The sequence below is a fragment of the Herpailurus yagouaroundi genome, unplaced genomic scaffold (assembly GCF_014898765.1).
Source record: "Herpailurus yagouaroundi ecotype Mexico unplaced genomic scaffold, PumYag 163, whole genome shotgun sequence".
Taxonomy (NCBI): Eukaryota; Metazoa; Chordata; class Mammalia; order Carnivora; family Felidae; genus Herpailurus; species Herpailurus yagouaroundi.
The window spans coordinates 60,883,570-60,900,657 of NW_024412404.1; the positions used below are offsets into that span (position 1 = coordinate 60,883,570).

General features: G+C 45.6%; 1 protein-coding gene across 1 annotated transcript in view; it reads left to right on the forward strand.

Annotated features, from left to right (window-relative positions):
• The first annotated feature begins 8,334 nt into the window (after positions 1-8,334).
• Positions 8,335-17,088, forward strand: part of ZRANB1 (zinc finger RANBP2-type containing 1) — a 68,574-nt gene continuing 59,820 nt past the window's right edge. The window contains exon 1 of the mRNA XM_040486721.1: positions 8,335-8,746. The gene's annotated coding sequence lies outside the window, so the exon portion shown is untranslated. The remainder of the gene's footprint in view (positions 8,747-17,088) is intronic.

A 17,088-nucleotide genomic window follows, 5' to 3' on the forward strand; every position in this document is an offset into this window, starting at 1 on the left:
ATTCCTTGAGCACCTGTATGTGCCGAAGACCATGCTAAGTGCTCAGGATTTAAGAGCAAATCAGTCAAAATATCTACGTATATTTGTTAGGTAAACTCTTCACCCAAGGTAGGGCTCAAACTCACGACTCCGAGGTTAAGAGTTGCACGAACCACCGACTGAGCCAGCCAGGCACCCCAAACAGTCAAATCTCTAAGATACAGAGATGATGTTTTCTATTCGTCGTGAAAGCTGCAAACTCCAGGTCATGTATGGATACCAGCCAGTGATTCCCTTGGTTATAGAATTCATGTTTTACTTGCTATGTGGAACATTTGAATAATTTTGTATTGGCCACAAAAGTACATTTCTGTCTGACCGGCCCCCTTTTAATTTTTAGCTGGTGTAAATTTCCAGCTTCTACAAATCTTCTACATTGAAGATGACTGAATATTGCATACTTTGTGGTTTCCTCCTAGCTATGAAGCTACAACACATTCTTCTCTGTGGTCCACAGTGTGAATTTACATATTGTTCTTGAAGCCAGTGAAATCATTTGCTTGAATCATTCCCACTAATTTAAGAAATACTTGAATGACATCATGAATGCTTTCAAATATTTTGAAATATTTTTAGACTGTGGTCTCTGAGATGATTGGAAGGAGAGGAATGCAAAATATTGTGGCATTCCTAACTTTTTAGATAATTTGTCACTTTAGCGTTTGGCAAAGCAGTGAACTATTTTCAATTCCATGAGTGTTACATAATAAGACATGAAAGAAAGTATTAGATTCTAGATCAGAATGGTTTTTTCCTGTGTGTGTGCGTGCGTGCGTGTGCGTGCGTGCGTCTGTGCGTGTGCGTGTGTGTATTAGGGGTGGTGGTGAAGGTGTCATCTTATCAGTGCCAAAATGGGAAGAGGTTTATAAAAACTGTAAACTGGATAAAATACCTCAAAAGGGGGTTAGATTTAAAGCACATTTGAGATTGATCAAGTATCAGTCCTGCTTTTCACTTTTTCAAAATTTCCTCCTTGGGACCCATCTTGCCCCTCATCTTCCTCACTATGTCCTGCCTCCTCTCCTTTCCTTGCTCAGCTAATCATATTTACCCGTAAAACACAGCCTTTTCTTTGCATGTGTACTTTTGGAGGCAATTGCCTGGCTTGCCTATTGTGTGTCCTCTATTAGAACATTAGTAATCAGATTATTTTATACAGACTTTGCCTTTCTGTCTTGAGAAATGAAGAAAATTCAAACTTCATTAACTAGATTTGGGTCTCAACCTTTTATTTTTAATTTTATTTTTTACTTTTTAAAATTGACATCCAAATTAGTTAGCATATCGTGCAACAATGATTTCCGGAGTGGATTCCTTAATGCCCCTGACCCATGTAGCCCATCCCCCCTCCCACACCCCCTCCAGCAACCTTCAGTTTGTTCTCCATATTTATGAGTCTCTTCTGTTTTGTCCCCCTCCCTGGTTTTATATTATTTTTGTTTCCCTTCCCTTATGTTCATCTGTTTTGTCTCTTAAAGTCCTCATAGGAGTGAAGTCATATGATTTTTTACTTTCTCTGACTAATTTCACTTAGCATAATACCCTCCAGTTCCATCCAGTTGCAAATGGCAAGATTTCATTCTTTTTGATTGCCGAGTAATACTCCATCGTATGTATGCATATATATACATGTAGATATATACCACATCTTCTTTATGCATTCATCCACCGATGGACATTTGGGCTCTTTCCATCCTTTGGCTATTGTTGATAGTGCTGCTCTCAACATGGGAGTGCATGTGTCCCTTCAAAACAGCACACCTGTATCCCATGGCTAAATGCCCAGTAGTGCAATTGCTGGGTTGTGGGGTAACAACCTTTTTTTTTTTTTTTTTTATGTCGTGGGCATTTCAGAATGATTTCTTTTTTTTTTTTTAATTTTTTTTCAACGTTTATTTATTTTTGGGACAGAGAGAGACAGAGCATGAACGGGGGAGGGGCAGAGAGAGAGGGAGACACAGAATCGGAAACAGGCTCCAGGCTCTGAGCCATCAGGCCAGAGCCCGACGCGGGGCTCGAACTCGCGGACCGCGAGATCGTGACCTGGCTGAAGTTGGACGCTTAACCGACTGCGCCACCCAGGCGCCCCCAGAATGATTTCTTAAATGCATAAAATAAATGAGATAACTTTCTTTTGATTTAATTGGTTTCCTTGTTACCAAATGTTATAATATCTGTAACATTAAGCGCTTTTAAAATAACATATTATGGGTGTCTAGGTGGCTCAGTCAGTTAAGCAGCTGCCTTCGGCTCAGGTCATGATCACGGTTGGTGGATTCGAGCCCCACGTCAGGCTCTCTGCTGTCTGCATGGAGTTCGCTTAGGATCTTCTGTCCCCCTTTCTCTCTGACCCTCCCCCACTTCTTTCTCTCTCTCAAAAATAAATAAAAATTTATAAAATAACACATTAAATAATAAGGCTAGTGGCAGGTCTAATGGCCACCATGATTTTATGGTTGTGATGGGAATAAACTGTACTTTGAGATATCTGCAACTGTAATGTGTTCTAAGAAATCTGTGATTTCTGTTGGTGCCAAAGCCACAGGTTACTGTGGTTTGTTGACTTATGTTGACAACTAATGTAAATGCTACATTTCAGTTACACATTAGTGGAAAGAAAGCTGTATTTTCTTCCCATCTGCAGTCACAGACCCCTCCAGGGAATGGGGAAACCCCCCCCCCCCGCACCACCCCTGACTATTAGCCCCTTGGCCCAGCACACAACACAGTGCCTTACATGGAGTGATTCCTCATTAAATGTTATCTGAATTGAGTGATAGCAAGGAAATTGACGTTTATCCAATACTTACGATTATTGCTAGGACTTCTTGCCTCTAATCTCACTGAATCTCCAATTTCTTGCCAGAGCAACCCTAGATTTGTCAGATGAGGAAATGGGGACCCAGAGAGGATAGCTGTGTGGCAGACAAGAATTTAAAGTCTGGTCTGTTTGACTCCAAAGTTCACATCTTTCCACCTCACATTGTTGCCTGTTACGTAAAAACTTTTCTAGGTCCAGAGAGTGACACAAGGGAAGTTGTTTCAGATTATTTGATGTCTCCAGACGTCTTTAAAAGACTCAAAAAACCTTCAATTGTCTTGTGACTCAGTGAGTGTAAGTTACAAGCATACCTAGTTGAAGGTTTATGAAAATTTCTTTATCTAGACGTAGGGTGATCTCTTACCCAAAATTCTTACCCATGGAGACGAGACTAGTTCCAGCATGGCCAGGAGTTGGTTAAATAAATGAGCCGTATTCTGTTTGATGCCTAATACACATACCCTTTCATGAGAGATTTTATCCCAGGCAGGTTTATGGTTGGCGTCCAGAAGGGTCACAGGATATATTCCACAAAACAGCGTCATTTATTATATGAAAATGGATCGGGCAACATGGCCGAGAATTTGTTCTTGGAATTCGTTCTCGCATTTCTTTTGAGGGGAGCTCACCAATTTTATAAAACGTGCTTCAGAGAAGCACAGACCCCCACCCCCCCCCAGAAGAGACCCTAAGCTAGCTGGACGTGTTGGCATTTCCTTCAGCAGGGCGCCTTCAATTTTCCTCATTTGGAAATGTCACCCCCCCCTTCCCCCCGGGTGGCTTCTGAGGTCTGGCCTCCCAGTCCTGGGCCTGACTCTGGGTTTCCCGGCCTCGTTGGAGAAAGTGGTTCCTTGTTGCTCTTCTTCTCCATCCTGCTTGGTTGGCTTCCTCACAGCCTTTGTCCCAACATCCTTGGTCCTCCTTCGGCTCCAGGCCCAGCCCTGAGCAGGTGAACCGCTCCTGCTACAGGCAGGAGGACAGAGGGTATGCAGTCCGCTTCATCACCTCCCTCCGATCAGAATCTCCCTACGGCTCTTTCACAACTTCCTCTCCTCTCCTTGCAGAGAAAGAAAGGGCCCTCCCGCCTGCCTGCCGAGACAAAGCACTGCGCTCCGGTTGACCTCCCTATTGGATCCGAATCACTTTCTCCTTCTTCACCTTCTCTCCTCTGTGTACAAAAGTACACGGATACGCTTATTCTTTTAAAAATATGTAAAAGAGGGGCGCCTGGGTGGCTCAGTCGGTTAGGCGTTCGAGTCATGATCGCACGGCTCTTTAGTTCAAAGCCCGCGACGGGCTCTGTGCTGACGGCTCGGAGCCTGGAGCCTGCTTGGGATTCTGTGTCTCCCTCTCTCTCTGCCCCCTCCCCTGTTCACGCTCTCTGTCTCAAAAATAAATAAACATTAAAAAATTATTTAAAAATATGTAAAAGAGGGGGCGCCCGAGTGGCTCAGTCTGTTGAGCATCTGACTTGAGCTCAGGTCATGATCTCAGGGTTCATGGTTTGAGCCCCACGTGGGTGGCTGTGCTGACAGCTCAGAGCCTGGAGCCTGCTTCGGATTCCGTGTCTCCCTCTCTCTCTGCCCCTCCCCTTCTCGTACTCTGTCTCTCTCTCTCAAAAATAAAATAAACATTTAAAAAAAAATTTTTTTTAAATATGTAAAAGAAAAAACCTTTCCCTTATTCTCGTTACCCCTGTGTCTATTATTAGAGTTCTTGCCTTTTTTTCATTGCCAAACGTCTGGGACTGATAGTATATAGTCACTACTTCAATGCCCACATATACCTTCGGCTTTTGAAATCTGGCTTCTTTCTCCACCATCCCACTGACAATGCTTCTCTAGAAGGTCACTAAGCCTCTTGTTTGTCAAACCCAGTGACCTTTTCTCTGTTCTAATTCCTAAGTCTCTAGAATCTGACATTATTTATTATATTACCACGTTCCCGAGGCTTACTGGCTGCTTTGACTTTCGGGACACTTTTTTTTTTTTTAATACTGTTTATTGATTTTGAGAGAGAGAGAGAGAGAGGAGGGGGGAGAGGCAGCGAGAGGGAGATAGAGTCCTAAGCAGGCTTCTCGCTTCGAGGAGCCCGAGTTGGGTCTCAATCCCACAAACCACAAGATCACGACCCCGGCTGAAAATCAAGTCAGGTGCTGAAACAGCTAGCCACCCAGCCGCCCCCAGAACACCTTTTTTAAATGTTCTTTCTGACCAGTTGTTTTCTCCTCCTTGGTAGTTCTGGTTTCCTACCCCTGTGACTTTAGTAGTAACTTCTACATAGATAATTCCCTGGTGTTGATCTCTAGCTCCAGCCTATCCAATTTCAGACCAGCTTTTCTGCTGCTTGCTGCACATTTCCTCCTGAGCCCAGGATCTGGACACACCTGATCTCCTCTTATCTAATTCCTTTCCTGTGTTTCCCACTGTTAATCATCCCACTTAGCAGTCAGAGTTCTCCGAGTTTTGATTCTTCTGCCCCAGATTCAGACACTGGCAAACCCTGACCCTTCTCCTGCTACCCTTTTTCATGTCTGTCCCTCCTTCGCAGTCCCATAACTACTTTGGAGTTGGGTTCCTGTCTATTCGTTGATTTCCCTGTCTCTAGTTCTACCCAAGTTTGTCTCACGGACGTTGCAGGTTATACGGTTTCGGTACTGGCATTTCCTGCTTCAAACCTTCCCGTGGTTTTGAATTAGTAAAGGAATTAAGTACAGATGCACAATTAGGCATTCAAGACCTTCACAGTAAGTACAATGGAAATTTTGCTGTTTCTCAGATAAAAGCCAAAACAAATTGTCAACCAAACAGTACTGTTGCTGCACTTTTACAAGAGTTGTAAGCAAAAGAACTTTTTAAAAATCGTGCGTACTTTTTTTCCAGCTTTAACATTGGGATTGGCGGGGCGCCTGGGTGGTGCAGTAGGTTAAGCGTCCGGCTTCAGCCAGGTCACGATCCCCCGGTCCGTGAGTTCGAGCCCCGCGTCGGGCTCTGGGCTAATGGCTCAGAGCCTGGAGCCTGTTTCCGATTCTATGTCTCCCTCTCTCTGCCCCTCCCCCGTTCATGCTCTGTCTCTCTCTGTCCCAAAAATAAATAAACGTTGAAAAAAAAATTAAAAAAAAAAAAACATTGGGATTGGCTCTTCCTCTTAATTATGAGGTAATTTTCATTTGAATATACTTAGCGCATTCCATCTCATATTCTAATTATGGCTATTTTTGTCTTGCTCTCTTCCCTACCTATGCTTTAGTCCCTCCAACACGGAACGTATCTTACTCATCTTTGTGTACTTCTTGTTCCTTGGCACATGGTGCTTACTTGCTAACTTTCCTTCGCCCTACCCCAACAATATTCCGTTCTCTTAACAAAATCAGCCACAACTCTAACTAAATAAAAACACCTAGGGGCACCTGGGTGGCTCAGCCAGTTGAGCGTCTGACTTCATTCAGCTCAGGGCATGATCTCGCAGTTGGCGGGTTCGAGCCCCACACTGGGCTCGCTGCTGTCCGCTTTGGATCCTCTGTCCCCCTCTTTCTGCCCTTGCCCCACTTGCACCCTCTCTCTCTCTCTCAAAAAACAAGCATAAAAAAACCCCACCAAACTCCACCTAATTCTGCAGTTCTTGTGGACTCTTAGGTGAGGTGGTTTGCAGCTGAGGTTCAGGAAGGGGAAGCTGGAGGTACTCAGAAGCTCTTAAAATATTTTCAAAGTGAAATGTTGGTTGAACCATTTGTTCTAACATAGTCATATGGTGTTTAATTTAATTGACAGTTGTGTTAATTATATGTTTGAGGATACGTGTTAAGTTTTGCAGCCAAGTGACTGTTGCCGTTTAAACTCAACTTATTGACAAGTCTTTGACCAAATAATGTTGTTTTGGGAAGATGGGGATGATTGAAAATCTCTACCACAGGAATGGCCGTGAGGATAAAATATAGTAACGTTATGAAAGAGGTTGTTGGTGATGGGTAGCTATACAAGGTATTATTCTTAAGTGGCCATAGTAAAGCTATACACATATCCTCAACTTTCTATTTATGCAAAGAGAGACTGAGAATAATACCATGAATCGTTTTACTAAATGAAATCTGCTAGTTTTAAAAATCCAGTTAAACTCTTAATCTTCCCATTGAAGCTGAGGTGTCCCATAAACTGCTAATGCCCTTTGACTGTGCTATAGCTCCTCAACAGATAACTTTTAAAGAGGTCTATAATAAAGAGTTGCTGTACTTTACAGTTTTTCAAATTCTTGAAATACAGTTTTGAAGTATGAAAAATTCAAGGCAAAGCCCCACTAAGAAAAACAAACTCCTCCAGCTGGAAAATTTTGACACATGGGCTTTTAGCAAAAGGCTCAATGACTTAACTATTTGACTATATTTAAAGTAAATACACACGCGTGCGCGCGCGCGCACACACACACACACACACACACACACACACACTACATCACCATATAACATATTCCCTTTAAGACGTAGGCTCTGGGAATTCTCCCGGCAGCACTTTTACCACGGCTGTAATTTATCCTCTATCTGTAAATTTACAATTTACAGAAAAGCTCCAAGCCCCAGAAAAGGCAACCATAAGAAAGCTGGGTTTACCCCAAATTAGAGTTAGGTAGCAGAAAAGAAAGCAAAGTCTCCGTGGCTTAAAAAAAGTTAAAAAAAAATTTTTTTTTTAATGTTTACTTATTTTTGAGAGAGAGAGGGAGTGGGGGAAGAGCAGAGAGACAGGGAGATAGAATCCGAAGCAGGCTCCAGGCTCCGAGGTGTCAGCACAGAGCTGGACGTGGGAATCGAACCCACAAACCCCGAGATCGTGACCTGAGCCCAATCCGGATTGGACCACCCAGGCACCCCACCAATTTTTTAATTTTGAGATAGAATTGGCATATAAACCCCATGGCTTTTCATCATGCACATATGTACGTAATATGTAACAAACATACACAAACACACGTAGAAATGGATAGCTGCCTCGAAGGTAGGGCTTACGTAAAAAATAGACGTTGTAAAAATTTGGAAAAAAAAAAAGAGAAAGCCCTAAACATTCATCTTTCCCGATGTCTTATAACGAGTTTGAAACTGTTATTAGAACGAGGCAGAATCTGTCACTAAGACTACTTGGGAGACCTGAGATCCACGGCTGGGCTTGGAAGTCCGGGGAACCGGGGGCACAGAGCGGGCAAAAGGAGTCCGCCAGGCGAGAGGACGCCCCGCCCGCGTCCCCCAGCCCTGCGCACGCCGCGCCGCGCCGCGCCGCCCCGCCCCGCCCCGCCGCCTCCCGGAGTGCCACGCACCTCGCCGCCCGCCCGCAGCCCCGCCGGCGGAGCTTCACAATCGGGGCCGGACGCCGGCATGACGTCACCTCTCCGCGGCCCGCCCCCTGCGTCCGGAAAGAGGCGGTCTCCCATTGGCTGCGCCGCTGGCGGCCTCCGGGCCAATGACAGGGCAGCGAGCGGCGGGGTCGGGCCTTGACGTTGTGCTGCTCGCCGTGGGGTTTATTTGGCTCCGGGGCCCCTCGCCGACGCCATTAGGAGCCGCAGCGCCTGAGGCCGACTCCCCCCCCCCGTCGCTCTGCCCCCTCCCTCTTTGCCCCTGGAGTGCCCCCCGCCTCCGCGCCTGCTCTCCGCCCCTCTGACTCCCGCCCCCGGTAGCCGGGAGCCGCGCGCGGGCCCGCGGAGACCATGTCCTGACTGAGGGGAGAGGGCGGAGGCGGCAGCAGCGGGACGGGCGGCGGCACGGAGGGAGGCGGAGAGGGGCCGGGCTCGGCTCGTCGCCTCGGGCTGCTCGGGGAGTCGCCGCCGCCGCCGCCGCCGCCGGGCGCCGAGCATCGGACGGGGAGGAGGAGCAGGAGCTGGAGGAGCCGCCGCCGCCGCCGCCAGGTAACCGGGCCCCGGGAGGGCGCCCCACTGCAGGCCCCTCGCGGCCCCCTCTGCGGCCTGCCCGGCCCCTCGCTCCCTGCTGGCCGCCGGGTGTCCGGGGCGGCCCGCCCGCGCCCCCTGGGGCGGCGTTGCGGGCGAGGGGAGGCGAGGCGAGGGGAGGGGGCCCGGGCGGCCGCCGCCGCCGCGCTCCCATCTCGGGCTTTCTCGGTGCGGGGACAGGCCCCGGGGCTGTGGGAGGGTGGGTCCGCCGCGCTTGTTTACCCACCATCGATCAGCCGCGGCTGGCCGCGCCGCCTGCCCCGCCACCTCTCTTCCGCCAGAGTCCCCCCTCCCTCGCCCCCCAACTTCTTTTTCTGCCACATACGGGCGGGTGAGGGGGGCTTCGCTCCTGCTGTGCAATAGGCCGTGATACTTGGTTCCATCTTTCCAAGTTAGTGCTGGCCTCCAAAGTTGCATTTTGGCCCTCTGGCCGCTCCCTCTCCGCCCTCCGAGGTGGCCTCCTGCCGGTGCCGCGTCTAAGAAAATGAGGGTGGAGGGCGACGGGGGGGGGGGGGGGGGGGGTGGGTTGGGGAGGAGGAGCTGGAACCGGGGGAAAGATTGTTTACCCTGCTCGCTCGCGACCACGGTGGTGCGGTGCAAGTATCTGGTTATTTTCTCCGCGGTGGTTTGCTACGGGTTATTTCACAGACAAAAGGGCTGTAATGAATACTTGGCGTTGAGCGCAAGGGACGGGCAGTTTAGGTCCAGCCTGGAAGTTTGAGCCGGCCCCTTATCTTTGAGATACACTGGTGTTTTGAACCCCTTCTGGCTGAGAATTTTGAGTTTCTGTGGCCTGAGCCTCCTTTTCCGTGACTCCATAGACTATTACCAGGTTCAGCGGCGTCCTCTTCGCCCGGTGTTTTGGTCTGTGTGCTCACCGCATGACCTATGGTGTTGTCGAAAAATTTAGCGTACAGAAATATTATTTGAGAGTACAGTTGAGAGATCCCTAGCCCTTGGAAACCTCCTACAACGAGCGGTTCTTGTATCTGTGGCCTTTTTTTTTTTTAAAGTTGACTTTATCACTCGCGCGACCTCCAGGGTCCCCCCGTTTTGAGCAAACGTGGATGACTCAGTGTACAACTCATACGCCAGGGGAAACCATAAAGATTTTTGATCTTGGTTTAATGCCAAGGGCCTGGGAAAAGTCACCTAAACTGTGTTTGTGGCAAAGAAAGCTGAGTCTCTTCTCCTGGCTATTATCATTAATTAAATGAGGTAATTCTAAAGAAACTTAGACTCTTGCTCCCTCTTGCTTTTTGGATCTTAAGATACGCGGTCACTTCCTTATACTGAAATTTCATAACATTGTTTTTATTGGGCCGTGAGGGAAACTCAGAGGACGGGAGTGACACCTTTTAAGCTTTGGGGAGGGTATTTGAATGTCAGGAGGGGTTTTTATTTCTGTTGGCGTTTCATCACTTTTATTAACGCTTCGGAGCGTTGAGACTCCCATTTATTTACTCTCGAAGCGTGCCTGGCTTAGCATGGGGAGCTCATTCATGGTGCTGTACTTTCTGGTCCGGGCCTCAGCCCGGCTCTGTACCCTGGGAAGGGTTAAGGCGCGTCACGTTTCAGTCTGAGGGCTGGCACAGTTCTGGAACTCACAAGCCAGTTGTACGCTATCCCAGGTAAATCGCCTCCTCTGTGTCACTGACATGGTGAGGGCTGTTCCGGGTGCTCTACACTTACATCGCTTTTGTAACAAGTGGAAACTTTAGGTGAATGGGAGTTGGAAAAAGCAGAACACTGTAACTTCTTATTTAACCCGGTTCAGTTTTATCATGTGAGCACTGCTGTTGCCTCCTTTCTGCCCCAATAAGCTCTTCTACCTGGGCTTCGAACACGTTTTCTGCCAGTGATGTGCTGTTGTACTTGGAATATTTGTGCTTGCTTATGCTTTGGGTAAATAACATCTTGAACGTTTTAACACTCTCGTCTCCTCACATCACAACATAAAAACTTCCAGAACTCTCCTTATCACATGCGAACTAAGGCTTAAGCTTCCTGGTGTGGTGTTCAGGTTTCTCTGTAGTCTGGCCCTGGTTCTCTTCAGTCTTAACTCATTTCTTCCCTTTGTGCATTCTTAGTTCCTGCCAAACTAACTCGTTTGTTGTTCTCGTGAAGTCCCTCCTCTCGGCCTTTCTTTGTGCCTTTCTTTCTGTTGGAAATCCTCTTCCGCCATTTATTCATGGATCCCCTCTTTACTTTGGGCCCAGTTGAGTCCTGTCTCTTGAGAAGTCTTTTTCTCGAGTTCAGCCTCAAGGGATCTATTCCCTCCTTTTTTTGTGTGGGACTTTTACACCAGCGTATGCTAGCCTGGATTTCAGTTTATCTTTTTTAAAAAAAAAATTTTTTTTCAACGTTTTTATTTATTTTTGGGACAGAGAGAGACAGAGCATGAATGGGGGAGGGGCAGAGAGAGAGGGAGACACAGAATCGGAAACAGGCTCCAGGCCCTGAGCCATCAGCCCAGAGCCCGACGCGGGGCCCGAACTCATGGACCGCGAGATCGTGACCTGGCTGAAGTCGGACGCCCAACCGACTGCGCCACCCAGGCGCCCCCTATCTTTTTAAGCTTTTATTCTGCTTCCCAACTAGATTTCAAGACCTCTGAGAAATGGGTATGGATTCTTTTTCTGTGGTTACCATATATTCAGCATTGAAAGATGGATACATTGTTTTACCAAGTATTTTTGGTTATGGAAGTATTCTAGGACATGCTTGTTGCAGTCTTTTTTTTCCCCCTTTTTCTTTTAAATTTATTTATGTATTTATTTTGAGAGAGAGAGATTCTGAATCAGAGAGCGTGAGCCGGGGAGGGGCAGAGAGAGAGGGAGGCTGACAGCGAAGAGCCCGATGCGGGGCTGGAACTCACAAACGGTGAGGTCATGATCGGAGTTGAAATCAAGAGCCAGATGCTCAACTGACTGAGCCACCCAGGCACCCCTGCTTGTAGTCTTCTAAGTAGTGGGGTTTCTAGGATTTTGATGATTTAGGAGATAACATACTTGAAATTGTATCTTTTTTAAATTTTGTTTTCTTAATGTCTATTCTAAGAGAGAGAGAGAGCGCGCATGTGCCCGCTCGAGCGTGAGTGGGGGAGGGGCAGACAGAGAAGGAGACAGAATCCGAAGCCGGCTCCAGGCTCTGAGCTGTCAGCACAGAGCCGGGCACTCAAACCCACCAACCATGAGATCATGACTTGAGTCAAAGTTGGACAGTTAACTGACTGAGCCACCCAGGCGCCCCGAAATTACGTCTGACTTAAAAAAATTTTGGGGTGGGGTTAGTATGTTTTTTTCTATTTTTAGTGTGGTTCTTTTCTTGTAGAGGATGCTCAACGATATGATAACGGTCATGTCTTTTTCAAATAGAAATGTAACTACTGCAGTTCTGTAGTTCAGATTTGAGTCTGCTGCAGTTATTGAGGTTTGAGTTTGGAACCAGGGACACTAAGGGAGGTCATTCATTCCATGTTTGTATATAGGTAACATTTAGCATCACGAGAAGGAGAAAATAATCTGTAGTCTCAGTTTGCATCCTTAACCTCAGATGTTGGCAGCATGTGTCATTGATCATGAGGCAGATGAGACACAGGAGAATGTGTGATTCACTGCTACCTGTCAACACTGTTGGAAGAAAACATAAACAAGCTGGTCCATAGTATTTTTGTATACCAAGGATAATATGTGTGATTATATGGTACATGGGTGGATGCTGATGTAGTTGGAAAACAGGTGCATGTGTTTCTGTTGTGTGTGTCTGAGTAGGAGGCTTGGAAGGCTTGGTATTTTATGGATACATACATAGTCTCTTAGCAGTAAACAGTCTTGATTTATCCACTGCGTGTACGTGGAAACTTGTCCACAAACTTGTGGAAACTTCTTCCAGTTCATCACAGTATTTTTTCCTTGTAATTGCTTGATTTTGTTAGAAAGTAGTTTACATCAAACCTTATTTTAGGCTTCAGAAACCTTTTTAGAATAATCAAAGCTGAAATTAGTCCATTAACGAACTTCCCAAACATGTTGGGCAGGCTTTTTGAGTTTGTAAAAGGCACTTCCGTGGAGTCTATGCCAGTAATTTTGCCACTTGATCAGTGAGCATTGTTTGCTTTGTGGGAAGCGGTATTTTGGTTAAGATGAAATTTTTGACAAGAGCCGTCAGTTTGAGGGTTTTTTTTTTCCCCTCCAAGTTTATTTATTTATTTTGAGGGGCACCTGGGTGGCTCAGTCTGTTGAGCGTCTGACTTCACCTCAGGTCATGATCTCATGGTCCGTGTGTTCGAGCCCCGCGTCAGGCTCTGTGCTGACAACTCAGAGCCTGGAGCCTGCTTCAGAGTGTGTGTCTCCCTCTGTCTCTCTCTCTCTCTCTGCCCCTCCCCAGCTTGTGTTCTGTCTCTCTCTCAAAAATAAACATTAAAAAAATAAAGTTTATTTATTTATTTTGAGAGACAGCGCGTGTGGGAGGGGCAGAGAGAGGGAGAGAGAATCCCCAGTAGGCTCTGCACTGTCAGCACAGAGCCCAAGGTGGGGCTTGAACTCAAGAACCGTGAGATCATGACCAGAGCTGAAACCAAGAGTCTGACTGAGCAACCCAGGGGCTCCCCCGTTTGCGTTTTAAAATGGATGTTGGTCAGATAAATTGAATGTAAAGTTGATAACTTTTCAGCTGCCTAGTGAATTGAACTTTTTAGTAATGAAGAAACTAATTTTTTATTTTTAGAGTTCATATATTGAGGGCAGACTGTCCCAATCCCTCCTAACCAACAAAACATAATTTGGGTTTTTTACCATTTGGTAAGTCAGAATTTTATGTGGCTTGAATTCACATAAATAAAAAATATTTGGGGGCGCCTGGGTGGCGCAGTCGGTTAAGCGTCCGACTTCAGCCAGGTCACGATCTCGCGGTCCGGGAGTTCGAGCCCCGCGTCAGGCTCTGGGCTGATGGCTCAGAGCCTGGAGCCTGTTTCCGATTCTGTGTCTCCCTCTCTCTCTGCCCCTCCCCCGTTCATGCTCTGTCTCTCTCTGTCCCAAAAATAAATAAATTTTGAAAAAAAAAATTAAAAAAAAATATTTGAATGTATAAAGCATTGTTGGAAGTCAGTTGCATAGCTTTCCATTTTTTTTCTTTTTAAAAATTTTTAATGTTTGTTTATTTTTGAGAGAGAGCGACAGCACGAGCAGGGGAGGGGCAGAGGGAGAGGGAGACACAGAATCTGTGCTCCAGGGTCACAGAATCTGTGCTCCAGGCTCTGAGCTGGCGGCACAGAGCCCGACCGACATGGGCTCGAACCCGCGAATGGTGAGATCATGACCTGAGTCGAAGTCAGACGCTTAACCGACTTTTTCTTAATTTTAAAGTAACCATTTCATTGAAATTTATTTCATATACCATAAAATTTACCCTTGTAAAGTATGTAATGCGTTGGTTTTTAGTGTATTTTAAAAGTTGTGTAGCCATCACCATTATCCAGAACATTTCATCACGCCCCCAAAAAGACTGTACCCATTAACCAGTCCTTCCCTCTTTTGCCTCAGTTCCTGGCAACCACTAATCTTTCTTTCTCTATGGATTTGCCTATTCTGTACATTTCATGTAAGTGGAATCATACACTATGTCACCTTTTGTGTCTGCCTTCGTTCACTTAGCATAATATTTTCAAGGTTTATCCCTGTTGTAACATGTATCAGTACCCCTTTTTTATGGCTGAATTATTTAATTGTTGTATGGATATAGCACATTTTGCTTATGTTTACGCATTCATTGATTGATGGACATTTAGGTTGTTTCTATTTTTTGGCTGTTATGAAGTATGCTGCCATGAATATCTGTGTGCAAGTTTTTGTGTGGGCTTAAGTTTTCATTCCTTTTGGGTATGTACCTGGAGGTGGAATTGCTGGAACGTATGGTAACTCTGTGTTTAATCTTTGAGGAACTTCTAGATTGTTTTCCAAAGTGGTTGCACTGCTTTACATTTCCTAGCAACAAATGAGGGTTCCGTTTCTCTACATCTTGAATACTTATTACTGTTTTTTTAATTATTGCCATCCTAGTGAAGTGATATCCCTTCGTTTTTATTTGCATTTCCCTAATGACTAATAGTATTGAGCATTTTTTCATGTGCATATTGGCCATTTGTAAATTTTCTTTGGAGAAATGTTACTCCAGTCCTTTTTCAGTTGGGTTATTTGTCTTTCATTCTTGAGTTGTGAGAGCTCTTTATGTAATCTGGCTACAAGTCAGATACATGATTTGCACGCATTTTCTCCTTTTCTGTGGGCTTTTTCACTTTCTTATTGGTGGTATGCGTTAAAGCACCAAAGATTTAAACATTTTTTTTTTTTTTTTTACGTTTATTTATTTTTGAGACAGGGAGAGACAGAGCATGAACGGGGGAGGGTCAGAGAGAGGGAGACACAGAATCTGAAACAGGCTCTAGGCTCTGAGCTGTCAGCACAGAGCCCGACGTGGGGCTTGAACTCACGGACCGCGAGATCATGACCTGAGCCGAAGTCGCTCAACCGACTGAGCCACCCAGGCGCCCCTACACCAAAGATTTTAATTTTGATGTAGTCCAGCTTATCTATGTTTTCTTTTACTTGTGTTTTCAGTGTTGTCTCTAAGAAGCCATTGGCCAATCCAAGGTGCAGAAGATTTGCATCTATGTTTTCTTCTAAGAGTTTTATAGTTGTAGTTTTTTTCATTTAGATCCATGATAGTTTTAAGTTTTGTACATAGTATGAGGTGGGGGTCCAACAGTGCTTTTGGAGGTGGCTATCTGGTCGTCCCAGCACCATTTTCTGAAACTTCCTTAGCTTTAATAATGCAGTTATTCTCAACTATAAATTGATTATTGCGGGACAGTATTCCCTGGATAGATGAAGAAATTGTCCATATTTTGCAGATGGAGAAAGGGATCTCTACTTGGTGTTGCACGTTAAGTTGCAGCAGTACACTTGTGATTGAAATCCTGAAGGGAATATCGTATAACATCGTATACATCGTATAACACCACTTATATATCTTTTGCTTTTTTTGGTTCGGGTGGGTAATTTGTTACTATAAATTTTTATTATAAAAAATCCATTTCTTGGTGTTTAATGAAGCTAAAGTTTGTTTTCAAAAGGGAAGCTATAGTAATTTGCAGAACTGGTTTTGACTGATGTTGTTTTGGACTGCCATCCTTTGATACGAGTAGAATATTTAGTACTTGCTTTTATTGCCTAAATGGTAAGTGGCCGTCGCATAGCAGACACTGCTTACAGAGACGTAAAGGTGAATGTTTCACAGGCAGCCATTGGAAAAAAATCATAATTCACACAAGTAAGTGCTATGAAGTGGTGAAGAAGTGACTGAATTAGCACAAGGTTAGGTTTGGGTCAGGAAGAGCTTTACAGAGATGGGAACATTTAAGCTGGTCTTCGAAGAAGTAATAGGTTTCTAAAACCAGATAAGAATGGGGGGCGGGAGTGGGCAAACATTCTGTGCAGAAGCAAGCCTGTGAGTGAAGGAGACATGAAAATTATGTCATGATTAAGGACCAGCCAGAGGGTTCAGTATAGCTACAGCATGTGGATGAGGCTGGAAAGGCATGCCTTTCCAGTCCCTGCCTCACTTTCCCCAGAGCTAGTATTGTCAAGGGGCTGGCGATTACAAGGGTGGAGTGATCTGTTTGGAATGGATCATCTTCACAGGTAGGAAGAGAGAAGCAGTCTGTCTCCTGTTTCTGTGTCTCTGTGTATGTGGAGGGATATGTGGGAGATGTTACTAAGTTGAAAATCTGAGGGGCGCCTGGGTGGCACAGTCGGTTAAGCGTCCGACTTCAGCCAGGTCACGATCTCGTGGTCCGTGAGTTCAAGCCCCGCGTCGGGCTCTGGGCTGATGGCTCAGAGCCTGGAGCCTGTTTCCGATTCTGTGTCTCCCTCTCTCTCTGCCCCTCCCCTGTTCATGCTCTGTCTCTCTCTGTCCCAAAAATAAATAAATGTTGAAAAAAAAAATTAAAAAAAAAAAAAAAAAGAAAATCTGAAGGCATTTGATTTTGTAGAAGTTCTTTTAGCAGATTGATTATTGGGCACCTATTGTGTGCTCTGAAGTTGTTTAGGATTTTCAGAAAGTAGATTACATAAAACACTTTACAAAGGCTACTGAAATTGCAACATTTAGTAATGGCCCATTCACTGTTCAGAAAGCAACTATACTGGGTGTTGAGATAGTCATGTGAACAAGACAGGCACTGTTGCTTGTATTGACGTTCTAGTATGAAGAGCAGTCAAGGCGCAAACAAGGGAAAAAACCCC